Genomic DNA, 16,262 nt, shown 5'->3' on the forward strand with positions numbered 1-16,262 from the left:
TCTCTCTACACATATATATGCATATATACATATACATATATATGATAGATAGATAGATAGATAGATAGATAGATAGATCTGTATTTGTGTGTATGTGTGTGTGTGTGTGTTTGGAGGATAAAGGTCATCTTTGGGAGTCATTCCTCAGAATACACACACACACACACACACACACACACACACACACACACACACACATATATATATATATATATATATATATATATATATATATATACTTTAAGACAGAGTCACACTTTTTAATATTTGGTTTCCAGTTCACAGATGGTTTAGGAATGATTGGGAGGATGTGTGTCACTGAGGATAGACTTCAAGGTTTCAAAAGCCCATGCTGTGCCAAATCTTCCTCTCTGTCTCCTGTCTGGGGATCAGGATGTAAACTCTCAGTTACTTCTCTAGTACCATGTTTGCCTGCCTACCACCATGCTTTCTATGACAATGACCATGGACTAACCCTCTAAAACTGTATGTCTCCAATTAAATACTTTCTTTTATAAGTTGCTTTGGCCATGGTATCTCTTCACAACAATATAACAGTAACTAAGTCAATATGTAAAGATAAAGTTAAGTTCTCATAAGAAAAATTCTCTTGCACAGGCTAGAGAGATGGCTCATTGGTTAAGAACATTTACTTGTCTTGCTAAGAACCAGAATTCTGTTCCCAGTGCCCACATGTAGTGACCCACAGCTACATGTAACTCCAGCTTCAAAAGAAACAGTACCTTTTTTTCTGGCCTTCATGGCCTATGTGAACATGGTGCACACACAGACAGACAGATAGGCATATACACATACAGGTAAATCAAAACAAGAAATTTAAAATCCCCATGTACATCTCTTATTTTTCTTTATAATAAAAGTTAGAAATAAAGTCACTGGATCAAAGGAATAAGTCCTGTCTGAAACCACCAAAATGCAGGATCAAATTATCTTCTACAGACCCTTTAGATGAGTCATAACATACTTTAAAAATGTACATCAGCTTAAAAAAATAAAAGAAAATGGGTATAGACAGTTATAGAAAGAAATATTTTTTAAAAATAAAACAAAGCCTTTAAAAAGACAGTAAAAGTAGTATAAAAGAGTACAGACAGTCGGGCAGTGGTGGTGTATGCCTTGAATCCCGGCACTCGGCAGACAGAGGCAGGTGGATCTCTGCGAGTTCAAGGTCAGCCTGATCTACAAGAGCTAGTTCCAGGACAGGCTCCATAGCTATAACAAAACCCAGCCTTGAAAAACCAAACCAAACAAACAAACAAACAAACAAAAAAGAGTACAGACAGTAAGTAATAGATTAAAGGAATAAAAAAATCATAAAGATAGAATATACAAAGAGAGTCTGGATTATGTATATTATTATGTTTTCTTTGAATTTTTTGTCTGTAGAGAGACATTTGATTCTGGGGGCAATATCTTGAATTCAAAATTAGTCTAAGAATATTCTGCTTTGGAAAAGAGGTTCTGCTTTTGTTTCCACTAAAGATGAGAACCAGTGGATTCCTTCCAGGCTAATGTGGTTTGATGTAACAAGACTCCCTGAAAGTTCTCCATGAACCCTAAAAATCCTTGACCCAACAAAAAGTAGGAAACAGTTTTGAGAACACTACACCAAAATTTCCAAAATGATTGTTTATAAATGTTTGTTTTCATTTAAAATGAGTTGGTTATTGTTGAAGGATCTGCGGGCTGCATTCCTGCAGCCCGGCTCCCGGCTGCCTGGCTAGCTTTACACCTGAAAATAACAACACACAAATTGTATTCATTTAAACACTGCTTGGCCCATTATATATAGCCTTTTCTTGGTTAACTCTCACATCTTGACTAACCCTTATCTAATAATCTGTGTACCACCACGAGGTGGTGGCTTACCAGGAAGATTCTAGCATACATCCATCTTGGGCTGGAGCTTCATTGTGTCTGACCTGGAGAGGAGCGGCATGGCATCTGGCTCACTTCCCTTCTTCCCAGCATTCTGTTCTGTCTACTCCACCTACCTAATTTTCTGACCTATCAGACCAAGCAGTTTTCTTTATTGATTAACCAATGAAACAACAGATTAACAAATGACCTTCCCACATCAGGTTATAGATTGTTAATGGTCACCTTCAATCTCTTTTTTTAAAAGAATCAGGGATATGATATAGAGATAAAAACTTTGCATTGATATGAATATTGGTCTACTGATACAAATTTAAGGTCAATTTTGTTATATGTATTCCTGTTCTTGTTTAAGGTATTATATCTATACAGCTCATTTAAAAATATAATATATAATTAAAAATTGCAGATTAATAGGTAGTCATTTGTAATAGTCAAACTTGTAGTCATTTTAGTTAGGTTTTCTAGATATATAGAGATATATTTCATTTGGATAATCTTCAAAACTTCAAAAACCTACAGAATATGGCATTTAAAATGTTTTACGAACTTAAACTTTTCTCAGCAATGAGACATGTCTTCTTCCAGCAGCACCAGCTACTTCAGAGAGGTTGATGGGCATTGAAGAAACTCATGAAATTTACCTTCAATGTGACAAGGCTAGCCATTTGGGCAAGAAACTGTTCTTGACTGCTTAATGGAATGAGGTATAAACTAGACATATAAGACCCACAGAAACTGATGAACTTGCCTAAAGAAGATGAGACAGTGCTGTGGCTGTGGGACAATGGTCTTTTATCCTGTTACTTGTATTATTTTAGTAAGATGCTGATTGGCCAGTAGCCAGGCAGGAAGTATAGGTGGGGTGACCAGGCAGGAAGTAGAGGCAGGGCAATGAGAACAGGAGAATTCTGGGAGAGGAAAGAGTCAGTCTGCAGTCGTGACCCAGCCACAGAGGAAGCAAGATAAGAATACTTCACTGATAAAGGTACCAAGCCATGTGCCTAATACAGATAAGAATTATGGGCTAATATAAGATGTAAGTATTAGTTAATAAGAAGCCTGAGCTAATAGGCAAACCAGTTTATGATTAATGTAGACTTCTGTGTGTTTCTTTGGGACTTAATGGCTGCAGAACTGGGCAGGACAGAAAACTCTGCCAATAAGACAGTTCTTCAGGATTCCTGCTTCATAAAAGTCTGCCAGACATTCTGCAGGATACAGAAAAAAGTGACTGACAAACTTCCAATATAGGAAAAACAGCCTTTCAAATTTCCTACTTCATTGAAAAGTCTGTCAGATACTATGGGCCTACAGGCTGAAGATGGATGCCCCAATGTTACAGAAGAACTTTGGGTAACTCTCCAGAGAGATGTCTCTTTCAATTCTAGAGTTTTGGAAGTTGCATACAATGCACTTCCTGTTTACTTAGGTAATATTATATCCTTTTGAAGTCTTTGATGGATTTTAAGACAGACAGTTATAGTTACAGCTTTCCTTGGCTATAATAAAAGATAATTAGATCTGAAACTTTAGACTCACAAAAATATTGTAACTATAATTCTTGCTTAATACCTATTTTGTTATATATAATTTTACTATGTTAAAGTTAAAATCTTTCTTTTTATTTAGACAGAAATGGGGGATAATGTGGGATTCCCCTTTGTATGATGTCAATATGTTTTATTACCATTGGTTAATAAAGAAGTTGCTTTGGCAGAGCAGAATATAAGTAGACAGAACAACTAAACTGAATGCTCGGAGAAAGAAGACAGAGTCAGGCAGATGCCGTGTAGATGCCAAAGGAGAAAGTTGCCAGAACCTTACCAGTAAGCCACATCTTCTTGGTGATACACAAATTACTAGAAATGGGTTAATTTAATATGTAAGAGCTAGCTAGAAATATGCCTGAGTCTTCTGCCAAACAATGATATAATTAATATAGTTTCTGTGTGACTATTTGGGTCTGGGCAGCATGGAAATTAAAGTGTAGTCTCTGTTTACAGAATACTTGATGCTCTTGCAGAGGACCTGGGCTCAATTCTCAGAACACACAAGGTGACTGACAACAGTCTAGAACTCCAGTTCTAGGGAATCCACTAGCCTCTTCCGAATTCCAAGGGCACTGCACTCAAGTGGTACACATACTCATGAACAGACAAAAACACTCATCACATAAAAATAAAAATAAGTGTTAACATTTTCTAGACAAATGTTAGTATAGCAAAATCCTAGCATTCTTCTCCCATGCTGATATTTGTTTCCAACTTAGCACTCATCATGGCTACCTCCTTTCCTCTTCCCCTCCCTCCTTCTTCCATGCTTTTGTGACAACTACTATGTCAATGGAAACTCTCAATCAGTTCAGCTGTAACACTATGTTTTGTTTATGGCTTTAGCATCAACTTTTTCCTCTAAGACAAACTAAACCACTGTAGAAAGCTCTCTCTCCCTTTAAGAAGCAAAATCATTCACCTGAGAGCTTTCCAGACAGAAGCCTCTGTCCTCACTCTGCCTAAGAAGACCACACAGCCATCCCCACTACCTTCAGTTCACAGAGGTCTTACAACCCAGTTGGTGAATGCCACGTCGAATGAGGACCTGTATGACTGGAATTCTATAGATAGCTCTAATCAGCACTGGGTTTGTAAGACAGAAGAGCTGGAAAACTATCAGATAGTCACTGCACATAAAGCAGATGAATGAGTGCCTGGAGGATACTGTGTGTGCATGTGTCTGTTTGTGTGTTTGTGTCCCCTCTTCTTGTTATCATTATCAACATCTGCCATTGTGGTGTAGATGTGAAATGCTGGGCCATTTCTGTCTGTCACTCATTAGTTGATATTGCTCCCCCAGATCAACTATTTTCATACTAAATAACCCCTCTCAACTTATTGGTACTGACTGTATTCTCTGGACAAAGTAGTACATGACATGAATAACCCTCCAGGAACTAAAATTTAACCTTCATGAGACATAATGCATACTACATGATTTTCCTTCTGAAAGGAGAGCTAAGGGATGGGTAAGCCTGGTGGCTTCCTTCATCAACACCGTGAAGGAAGTAAGAGAGCAACCCACAGTCTTTGTAGGGGCCCAAACCCAGATGTCTCTTCTTTCTTTTCCAAGTAGTTTCAGAATTTAATGGCAGTCAGAAAAAAAAAATGAGCCTCAGCGATATATTGGAGGACCAGGCTGAGTAAATGATAGAATTAGGTATGGATTCCCCTAATGGGCTGGGCACTTAGGGGAGCCTGACATAGTACCACAGAGGTTCACAGTAGGTGAGTATGTGCAGGAACAGACTGAGATCTGGTACTAAGATAGGTCATCTGCCCTGTACTGCTAAATCAACGAGAGTCCCAGATGCCCCAAGAATGTCTCTCTCCTAGAATGTCTATTATGAGACTCAGGTTGTGTCTTAGTTTCTGTTTCTGTAAAAAGACATCATGAAGACTGCAACTTATAAAAGGAAAACATTTACTTGGGGGTGTATTGCTTATAGTTTCAGAGGTTTATCCATTATCATGGTAAGGAGCATGGCAGCATGCAGGCAGACATAGTGCTGTCTACCTCCTGATCAGAAGGCAATGGGAAGTAGTCTTTCTCAGTGTCATACTGAGGGAAGCTTGAGCAAAAGAGACCTCAAAGCCTGTCCCCACAGTGACATACTTCCTCCGATACTTTGGGAGTCACTTTCTTTCAAACCGCCACAGGTTGCATGTGCCCCAAGACAGCAATGAATGTTGACCAACATTCACTTGCTTAAAATCTAAAACCTACTTAAAACATTAGGAAACATTTATCCTTTCTTTCTTCCTTGGTTCTTGAGTGCAAACTTTATGGATGGAAACACAGCATTGCAACGTCTAAAGGCTGGGCACACCTGGGAAAGAAGAGAGAATGAGCCACGCCTTCATACCATGGGACAAGGAAATAGAAAGCAAAAAAGCAAAAAAACTTCCAGGAGGAAGGAGAAGAACTCTGCCAGCCTTGATGATACAGCCAAGTGGTGCGAAGGGGACTCAGTCTAACCTGAATCTTCCCCACTAATTTCACTCCCTGGAATTTCCCACTCACTGCTTGGAATTTTTGCTATGGTTTGATTATGGCTTTGCCTCTGAAATTCATACTGAAATTCAATCCTTTTTTATGAAACTGAAAAGTACAACTAGGCAGACTCCTTGACAGGTGATTAGATGACTTTCCTTATGAGTGGAGTAATTCATGCATGCCACTGTTCATAGATTAATGAGTTGATGACCTATCCCAGGAGTCTTTGCCGTGAAAGCTACTTTGGTTAGGTCTCTTTCAAGTCCTCCGTGTTAGGCCTTCCCATCTGATGTTCTATCTCAGGAATATATCAGCAGAAGCTCATCATCATATATGACTTATCAACCTTAGATGAATCTCTTTAGTCTTGTGTTATCACCACCAAGAAAGACTAAATGCTCTAAGGCCTGATGATTCAATAGAGAGAACAAAACCCTTATCTTAATCATCGAGGTACTGCAGCAGTGAATGGGTGGCAGATAGCTGCTTAACCTGCCAATTTCACTTCCTACATGCCCAGGAATGCTACTGCAGGATGGTGGTTCTACTTTAAATATTCTTGAGACGTCTCCATACTGCTTTCCATAATGGCCACTAATTTGCATTTCCATCAATGATGTATGAGGGTTCCCCATTACATTTATCAAAATATGGAATCAACTCACATATTCCTCACGAGATGAGCAGCAAAACATGAGGTGTATATGGAGTACTCTATTCATCACTAGAAGAAAGCGTTGTGGTTATTCATAGGAACATGCATAAATCTCCTGGGCACTGTATTAAGTGAAGCATAACAGGAAAGAAATGCAAATATTGCATAACGTCACTTATAGATAATTCTTCAAAACTCAAATGCCATGGAATTAGAGGGTGCAATGGGAGCTCAGGGACTAGAAAGAGGTGGGGTGAGACTCCCAGTTGAAAGGTACAAAGATTGGTTGGATGAGAGCAGTAAATATGGAAGTCTGTTGTATACAATGACAATACTTAACAATGGTATTCTGGGTATCTGAAAATCACTAAGAACGTGGGTCATAAATGCACTCACCATAAAATCTTAACAAATATATGAGGTGAAGAATATTTTGATTGGCTTGGTTTGTTAACTTCTCAACAAGCAAAAAAAATCATATTTACGGCTAAAGATATAGTGTAATCAGTCAAACACTTGCCACACAAACATAAGAATTTGTATCCAATCCCCCACAACTTCTGCATGAAATCCATATTATGTGCCTGTGAGCCCAGTGCTGGGGAGATAGAGACAGGCAGCTTCTTCGGCCTCCCTAGCTGGTCAGCCTTGGTCAATGGGCAAGTCTCGGCTCCCAGTGAGGGACTCTCTCAAAAGTGGACAGCTCCCAGAGAACACCTGAGGTGATTTCTGCTCTCCAAATGTATGTTCATACATGTGAACACACATACAAAACCACACACACACATGTTACATATATAAAACAGGTGATTTAGTGAAAGAAAGAAGCAGCCTAAAGTAAATCACCAGATCAGTACAGGATGAAGCTGGGCAGCTGGGGAGTGTACTCAGACAACAGAGCCCCTGACAGAGCTAGACAAACACCTAAACCAAATAATAACAGTAACGCATGTCCTTAAGGAAACTCGGTACAGAGAAACATGATCTTCAGACGCCAAACAGAACAAAAATGTTGCTGCTAAAACATTCAGCAACTATATCAAAGGACCCAAAGGAATGATCCAGAAGCGTAAATGTAAGAGATATCTCTCAGCAGAAAGCAGAAACTTGGCAAAGACAGATACCGTGAGGAGAATTTAAAGACAGGATGATTTTAGAATGAATTGTAAACTGCAGCATGTGATTTTGAGAAGCTTTGCAGGGAAATGTTGCCCACGATCGCTGATAGTGAGAGCATGAACATCACCAAATAAAGCCCACCTCACTCCCTGGCACAGGTAGGTACTTTCTGTTCTGTTATATTTCCTTCTAAACAAACAAACAAAGCCATCACCCAGGGGTCAGGAAAAGTTTTCAAAGCATCCAGAGGAAGGAGGTTCCAAGACAGCAAGCATGCGAGGATGAGAGTCCTGAGAGGAGGGAGAGGTACCAATGCGGAGGGAGCAATTCCTGCAAAAGCTACTGGAAGAAAAACACTGGAGACTGTCCAGTTTCATGGAGAATTTAAAGTAAAATGTGTATTTACAAAACTTGCTTGTAGATGAGACTGATCCGAGTAGCTGTTAAAAACAGGTTGCTGAAGCCAGGCGATGATGGCACACACCTTTAATCCCAGCACTCAGTAAACAGAAGTAGGTGAATCTCTGTGAGTTCGAGGCCAGCCTGGTCTGTAAAATGAGTTCCAAGGCACATAGAACACAGAGAAATCCTGTAGGTTGCTGGAGCTGGAGAGAGTGGTTAGGAGCACCAGATGCTCAGTTATGAAGATCAGAGTTTAAATCCCAGCATTCATGTCAGACAGGTCATAATCACCTGTAACTCCAGCTCCATAAGCTCTGACGCCCTCTTCTGACTTCCTCAGGCACCTGCACACACATGTACATGTACACACACACACACACACACAAATCTTTTATAAAAGTACTCACTTGGCTTATTGCTCTCGTAGCAACTCTTCCTTCCTGAATTCCACCCAATAGATGGCTTTTTACCCTCTGCTGTAGGACTATTTTTTTTTCTGTTGTTCCCTCAGTTCAGGACTGCCCTATAATATACAATAAATAAAATACATCAGAAAGCTGAGGATGTAGCTTAGAGTTGAAAAATTCTCCCAGCATGCGGGAGACTCTGCAATCATTATGCACCAGCACCAGGAAAAGAAATGGGGCTAGAGATATAGCTCACCTTGACTAGCTTTGGCGTGTCTGATGACTTCCTATTAGCTTTCTTACTGTTGCTGTAATAAAAATAAAACCGCTGTGGTGGTTTGAAGAGGTATGGCTCCCACAGGCTCATGAATTTGAATGATTGGCCCATGGGGCGTGGCACTATTAGGAGATGTGGCCATGTTGGAGGAAGTATGCCACTGTGGAGGTGGGCTTTGCTGTCTCATATAGGCCAAGCCACACCCATTGTGACTATTCACTTCCTTTTGCCTGCAGAGCAAGATTGTAGGAGCCAGAGTGGTCAAGGACACCATAAAAAAAAAAGTCAGAATCAACTAATCTGGGCTCATAGGGACTCACAGAGACTAAACCGACAACCAGGGAGCCTTCTTTTGAACCCACCTAACTCAGGAGTTGTGGTTGCTGTGGTCTGAATGGCCCCCAAAGCCTCATGTGCTTGCATGTTCAGTACCTAATTAATAAACTGTTTAGGAAGGATGAGAACATGGGCCTCCCTGGAGTAAGTGTGGCCTTGTTGAGGGAGGTGTGCTGCTGAACTTTAAAGTTTCAAAAGTCCACGCCAGGCCAAGCCTCTCTCTTTTCTTGCTGCCTGTAGATCAGGACTAAAGCTCTCCAACACCGTGCCTGCCTGCTGTCATGCTCCCTGCCAGGATGGCAATGGACCAACCCTCTGAAACTGTAAGCCAGCCCCCGGTTAACTGCTTTTTTTTTATAAGAATTGTGGTTGTGGTGTCTCTCCCCAGCCGTGGACAGTGACTGAAACAGTGGTGTATTCTGGACCTGTGAACATGAGTATCAGAAGTCCAAAACCAATATTGTTCCATAGTGAGAGTTTGTGGCCTGCCTGGGATAAATGGGATCTTGTCCTAAAACATAAAATAAAAATAAAAATAAATGTTCCAGGCTGAAGAAAGATGGCTACCTCTCAAATCTGGATCTATAAAATGAATTGAAGGATTTGGGAAAAGATTCCCCTGGGCTGCAATAGCTTCTCAGATTTTTCTAACTTTACAGCTTGTGGAAGCTTAGAGAGAAATGCTCAGTATTATGAATGCGTCGTCCCGGTTTCTTCTGGCCTGAGGGCTTCTACTCAGAAATCGTTGTGTTTAGCACATTGATTTCACATTGGGATCTATTCTGGAAAGTTGTTTGGCTTTGGAGTCTTGGTTGAAGCAGTCACGGCGTGTGACAGAGAAATCACCTGATCATGAGACCTAGACTGAGGATCTTGTAGACTGGCCTCACAGAGGAGTTTGCCTTGAAATGTGTGCCAAGGAAATGGTGGTGATGAGATGGCCAGGGAAAGTTTGTGTGGACACCAGAGAGTGCTGGGTAAATGGCATGAGAAGCAAACAGCAATGTTTCCGGTGAGTGTTACTGGTTTGCTCTTGAGGTGTTTGGTTACACAAGGACTAAATACACTCAATACAGGAATCTGTCAGTACCGGCAGCTCTCAAGAAGAGCTGCAGACTGATGCAGAACAAAACCTTCTTCACCACCAGCCATGGTTTGAATGTGAAATGTCTCCCACTATCTCCTGTGTCTAATGTCTCCCACAAGCTCCTGGCTTTGAATACCTGGCCGCAGCAGGCGACTTTATCTGGTAAAATTGCCTGTTCTTTAGGAGGGGAAATCTTATTGAAGGAAGTTGTTACTGAAGGCGGACCTTGGAGCTTTATAGTTGAGCCCCACTTCCTGTTCAAGTGCAAACTCTGCTTCCTGCTTATGGATGCACAGGGACCAAGTAGCCTCTTGCAGCTGCTGCCATGCCTTCCCTGCCTGCGGCTATGCTTTCTCCACCATGATAGATGTTATCCCTTTGGAGCCCTGAGCTCAAGTCAACCCTTTCACCCTTAAGTTGCCTTAGTCAGGGTATTTAGTCATAGCAACAGGAAAATAAAACACCATGCCATGTGAAAGAAAGTAGTGCTCACTTGCATTGGCGTTTCTGATGGATTCCAAGTGAATATCATGCTTTCTGAAGTGCTGTTTTAGTCTTCTTTCTAGTCTATGCCAAAACACTCTAACCAAAAGCAACATGGGAGGAAGGGGTTTATTTAGCTTACGCGTCCAGGCTCTACCCATGTTTGAAAGAAATCAAAGCAAGAACTCGGGCAGGAGCTTGAAACAGAAACCATAGAGGAACACTGCTGGTCACTACCAACTACCTTTGTTGTATAGCCCAGGACCACCTGCCTAGGACTGGTGGTGCCCACAGTGGGCAGGGCCCTTCCGCATCAATTAGCAAACAAACAAACAAATCCCTCACGGACATGCCTGCACACCACCAATATGACCTGGGCTATGCCTTAAATGAGATGCCCTTTTCAAGTTAGTCCAGGCTGTGTCAGCTTGACACCTAAAACTAGGTAGGACAAGCATGATGTAAAATGCCCACCTTCCAGAGCTAATATGTTTCGGGGATGAAAGATAAACCTGTTTTGATTAAAATGAATATAAAAAACTATCAGTTGTTAAAATCTTCATCTAAATGAGTGTCACTGATAACTGTTGGCCAGCATGGTGCCACCGTGCCTTTTGGAGTTGTGAAATGCCTTGTCAGAAACCCAATATAAGTATAGATACTCCTATTGGTGCCTGAATTTCATATAATATAAGGCCATTTTCCCTTTAGGAACAGTGCATTCTATGACTAGGTTTGAGAGTTAAGATTTAAAATCTTGAAATTCATTTGAGTGGTGGGGAAGGTAACTGAAATACATACTTGAGAATTTCCTGCTTGGAAAAATAGCACATAAAGTAGAAAGCTATGTTCGAGAAAGCTATATGAATATTTTCCTATTAAATGAAATCTAAGGCGGAGAGGGAGTGCACGTTTTGGCCTTGTGGGTAAAATCAAAATAACATATAAGGACTTAAAGTCATTTATTGCAAGGCTTTACTGCAAAGTAAAAGGCAGGGCTTACAACAGTCATTGAAATGTATAGTTAATAATATAGAAAAATATCTACAACTTGCTCCTAAATTTGAAATATGGCTACAAACATACACAGACTTCAGAGTCACATTGTGATTTGAAAAAATAGAATCTACCAAGAATGTATCTGTGTATATAATCTATCTGTAGTTCACTATAAGTTATAGTTCAAATAGTATTTATGGCTGGTAGTTTTTATAAAGCACCAATTTAAGCAAAATTACAGTATACTTTTAAAGGCCAGTAACAAGAACTAAAGAAATAAAAAGATGTGGATAAAATCCTTAATAGAAAAAAATGTAAATTTGGAAAAAAATGAACATAAATTATAAGCACATATTATTAGAATAGTGATTGAAATATAATTCAATTTGTTTAGTTTGGAATGAATTTATTTATTTTATTTTATGTGTGTTTTGCCTGCATGTATGTATGTGCATCACACGTGCAGTGTCCATATTAGCCAGCAGAGGGAGTCGCATCCCCCTGACATTGGGCTTGTGAGCTGCTATGTGGATACTGGGAATTGAACCTGGGCCCCTAGCAGAAGCAATAAGAGCTCTTAATTACTAAACATCTCTCTGGTCACCGAAAATTTTTAACTGAATAAAAACAACAAAAAAAATTAACTGAAGTCAATAGGAAAAGCCTGACATATACTGTCTGGTAAACTTCCCCACCACATATCTGCATTCTGACCTCTCCACTGGATGTTAGAATCTGTAGTCGACATTAGTCAGCATGGTCTATGTCATAGCAACAACTCCGAATTCTGGTGCCTCAGCACAGTGAGAGTTGGTTTCTTGCTCATGCTTTGCCCATAATGACCTAGAAAAGCCTGTGCCACGTGGTCACCTGGGAATTCAGTGTGATCAAAACCTGTTGTCTTACAAGTGTTTCTTCTGGAACATGTGGGATGGACAAGGAGAAGAGCATACGGAAGCGTCTCTCTTCTTCCCTTCCTCCTTCCCCCTTTTTTCTATATTTTAGAATAGACGTGGAACAATAATGTCTGCTTAAAATCTATTGGCCCAAAGCAGTTACATTATCTTTGTCTGATTGCAAGGGAAGAGCTGGATAAGAAAGTAGTGAGTCATGCAAAAATATTATATATTAGTTATTAGATGTATATAATATATATGATGAATGCATATGTGATATATGTGGCATTGCTATCAATAGTTAATAGATCAATTGAGTTGTCTGGTAATTATAAATATTAAGTCATGTACATAACGTTTGATATTTTAGCACATCTACAAGGTAACATGGCTGGTCATCTGATTCACTAGGAAGATGCATGGAGCTGCCAAAACTCACGGGCCACAGGAAAGAAAATAAAGGTAGATTTCTTTTATTTCCTTCTATGTGTTCAGTTGTTTCCATTAAACTTTTTTGCATTGAATAAGATGCTCCAAATATGACACAATTCTGTTCAGATTAATATATGTGTATATGTGTATTATATATAACATCTTTAAGAGATTATTTTACAAGTGTATTTTAAATTTTACATATGTGGTATTTTTCCTGCATGGTTGTCTATGCACCATGTGCTCTCAGAGGTCAGAAGAGGGCACTGGATCCAGTGGGACTGGAGTTACAGCCGGTTGTGTGCCACCAGGGGATCAAACCTGGGTCCTCTTAACCACTGAGTCATCTCTTCAAGATCTACTTTATATTTCATATTTTTAAAAGTTATGTTTCACTTAAATATGCTTTTTCTTTATTTTTACAATTTTCTGAATTTTTCCATTACACAAGGTACTGACATATAAGGACATTTACATGAATGCACTTGATGTGTTTTGAGCATCGTCCCCTATACCCTGACACTCCCTTTCAGATCCACCCACCCATTAGTCCCATTTACGGCTTAGACAGTTTTGCTTCTACTTCCATGCCATTTACTTTATTTTAAAGAAGACTTATCTTACTGATCTCATTCACTTTTAATAATGCGAAAGAAAATCCAAGGTGAACTATAACCTTAAGGTAAAAACAAAACTAAAAACCAGCAAGACAATCCAGGAAACTGTGGAAATAGCTAACATTTGGGGGGACTTTTTCAAAAAAGAACTGGAAAGATCATACACTGTTAAAGCAAATATAACACATAAAATTATTGAGGTTTTGTGGCACATATAAATTTAGGAGAAAAAAACAATATTATTTCAAATGTTTCAAATATTTCTGATATGTAAAGTATTTGTATCTAAAACACAAAGAATATTTAGGGAAAAAGTGGCCAAGAGACTAGAGAGTTGGCTAACACTAAGGAGCACTGGCTGCTCTTCCAGAGAACCCAGGTTCAATTTCCAGCACCCACTTCGCAGCTCCCAGTTACAACCATCTGTAACTCTAATTCCAGGGAATACAACTCCCTCTTCTGGGCACCAGGTCTAAATCCATACACAAACACAAGAACGGTGAACCAAAGAAATGGGTAGAAAGCAAACCAATGAGACAAAGATAGGGGACAGGAGTAGACACGTATAGAAGGGAACATCCAAATAGCTAAAAGCTCTAATAATTGGGAAAATGTTTTCATAGTAGTGTTGTGACCACTAAAAAATACTTTTAAAAAACTAAAACAGCCTTTCAAACCTAATACTGGGCCTGGAGAGGTGGCTCTGTGGTTAAGAGCAGAGACTGTACTTGAAGAAGACCTAGTTCAGTCTTTAGCAGGGCACCACAGGGGGCTCACAAACAGCTGTGACTCCTCCTCTGGAGGATCTGATGCCCTCTTCTGGCCTCTATAGGCATTGCACTCTTGTGCACATACCTACAGACAAATATAATTAAAAATAAAATAATTCTTTTATTTGACCAGAAGAAACAAATACTGGAGTAGATGTGGGTGGGTGGACAAGCTAAGAGGCAAGGTAATAGTGCTGTGGCCTTTGGGGAAGACAATCTGGCAGCTTGAATGTATGCAGTTGTAAGATCTCCCATGCTCATGGATCTGCAGGACTAATAGAGTAAAAAGGCCATTCTACCAAAGCAATCTGCAGATTCAGTTCAATCCCCATCAAAATTCCATCATAATTCTTCACAGACCTTGAAAGAACAATACTCAACTTCATATAGAAAAACAAAAAACACAGGATAGCCAAAACAGGATAGTACAATAAAAGAACTGGAGGTATCACCATCCCTGACTTCAAGCTCCACTACAGAACTATAGTAGTAAAACATAAAGCAGACATAAAAACAGACAGGTTGATCTATGGAACCAAATCAAAGACCCAGAAGTAAATCCTCACACCCATGGACACCTGATTTTTGGCAAAAGAAAAAAAAGCCAAAATTATACAATGGAAAAAAGAAAATACCTTCAACAAGTGGTACTGGTCTACTAGTCTATATGCCAGCATATAGAAGAATGTCAATAAATCCATATCTATCACCCTGCACAAAACTCAAGTCCAAAACACAAGACCTCAGCATAAATCCAAGTACACTGAACATGATAGAATTAGAAAATGGGGAATAGCCTTGAATACATTGCCACAGAAGACAACTTTCTGAATAGAACACCAATAGTGCAGACACTAAGGTCAACAATTAATAAATGGGACCTCATGAAATTGAAAAGCTTCTGTAAGGCAAAGGACATTATCAAAAGGACAAAATGGCAGCCTAGAGAATGTGAAAAGATCTTCACCAACCCCACAACTGACAGAGGGCTAATATCCAAAATATATAAAGAACTCAAGAAACTAGCTATCAAAAAAACCAAATAAACTAATTTTAAAATGGGGTATGGATCTAAACAGAGAATTCATAACAAAGGATTTTCAAATGACCAAGAATCACTCAGAGAAATCAGGGAAATGCCATCATGGAATTGCAAATCAAAATGACACTAAGATTCCATCTTTTACCTGACAGAATGACTAAGATCAAAACACAAATGACAGCTCATGCTGGAGAAGATGGGGAGCAAGGGGAACACTCCTCCATTGCTGGTGGGAGTGCAAACTTGTACAGTTACTTTGGAAATCAATGACAATTTCTCAGAAAATTAGGACCCAGCTGTACCACTTCTCAGCAAATACCCAAAGGATGCTCCACCATGCCGCAAGGAAACTTACTCAACTCTGTTCCTACCAGCTTTATTTGTAATAGCCAGCAACTGGAAACAACCTGGATGTCCCTCAACCAAAGAATGGACAGGGAAAATGTGGTTCATTTACAAAATGGAGTATTGCTCAGCTGTTAACATCAATGACAACAGGAAATTTGCTGGCACAAAGAAAAGATCATCCTGTGTGGGGTAACCCAAACCTAGAAAGACAAACATGGCATGTACTCACACATAAGTGGCACGATATTGGCCGTAAAATAAAGGAGAAGCATGGTACAACCCACAGACCCAGAGAAGCTAAATAACAAGAAGGGCTCAAGGTGAGGAATGCAAGAATCCTGCTGTGAAGGTAAAATAGGATGGACATTGCCAGTGGATGGGGGAGGGGAATAGGTAGGGAAGGGAGATGGGAACAGTGGGGATCAGGTGTGGGAGGATGG

The sequence above is a fragment of the Microtus oregoni genome, unplaced genomic scaffold, assembly GCF_018167655.1.
Source record: "Microtus oregoni isolate MIOR12 unplaced genomic scaffold, Mior012 000002F_ref0000024, whole genome shotgun sequence".
Lineage (NCBI taxonomy): Eukaryota > Metazoa > Chordata > Mammalia > Rodentia > Cricetidae > Microtus > Microtus oregoni.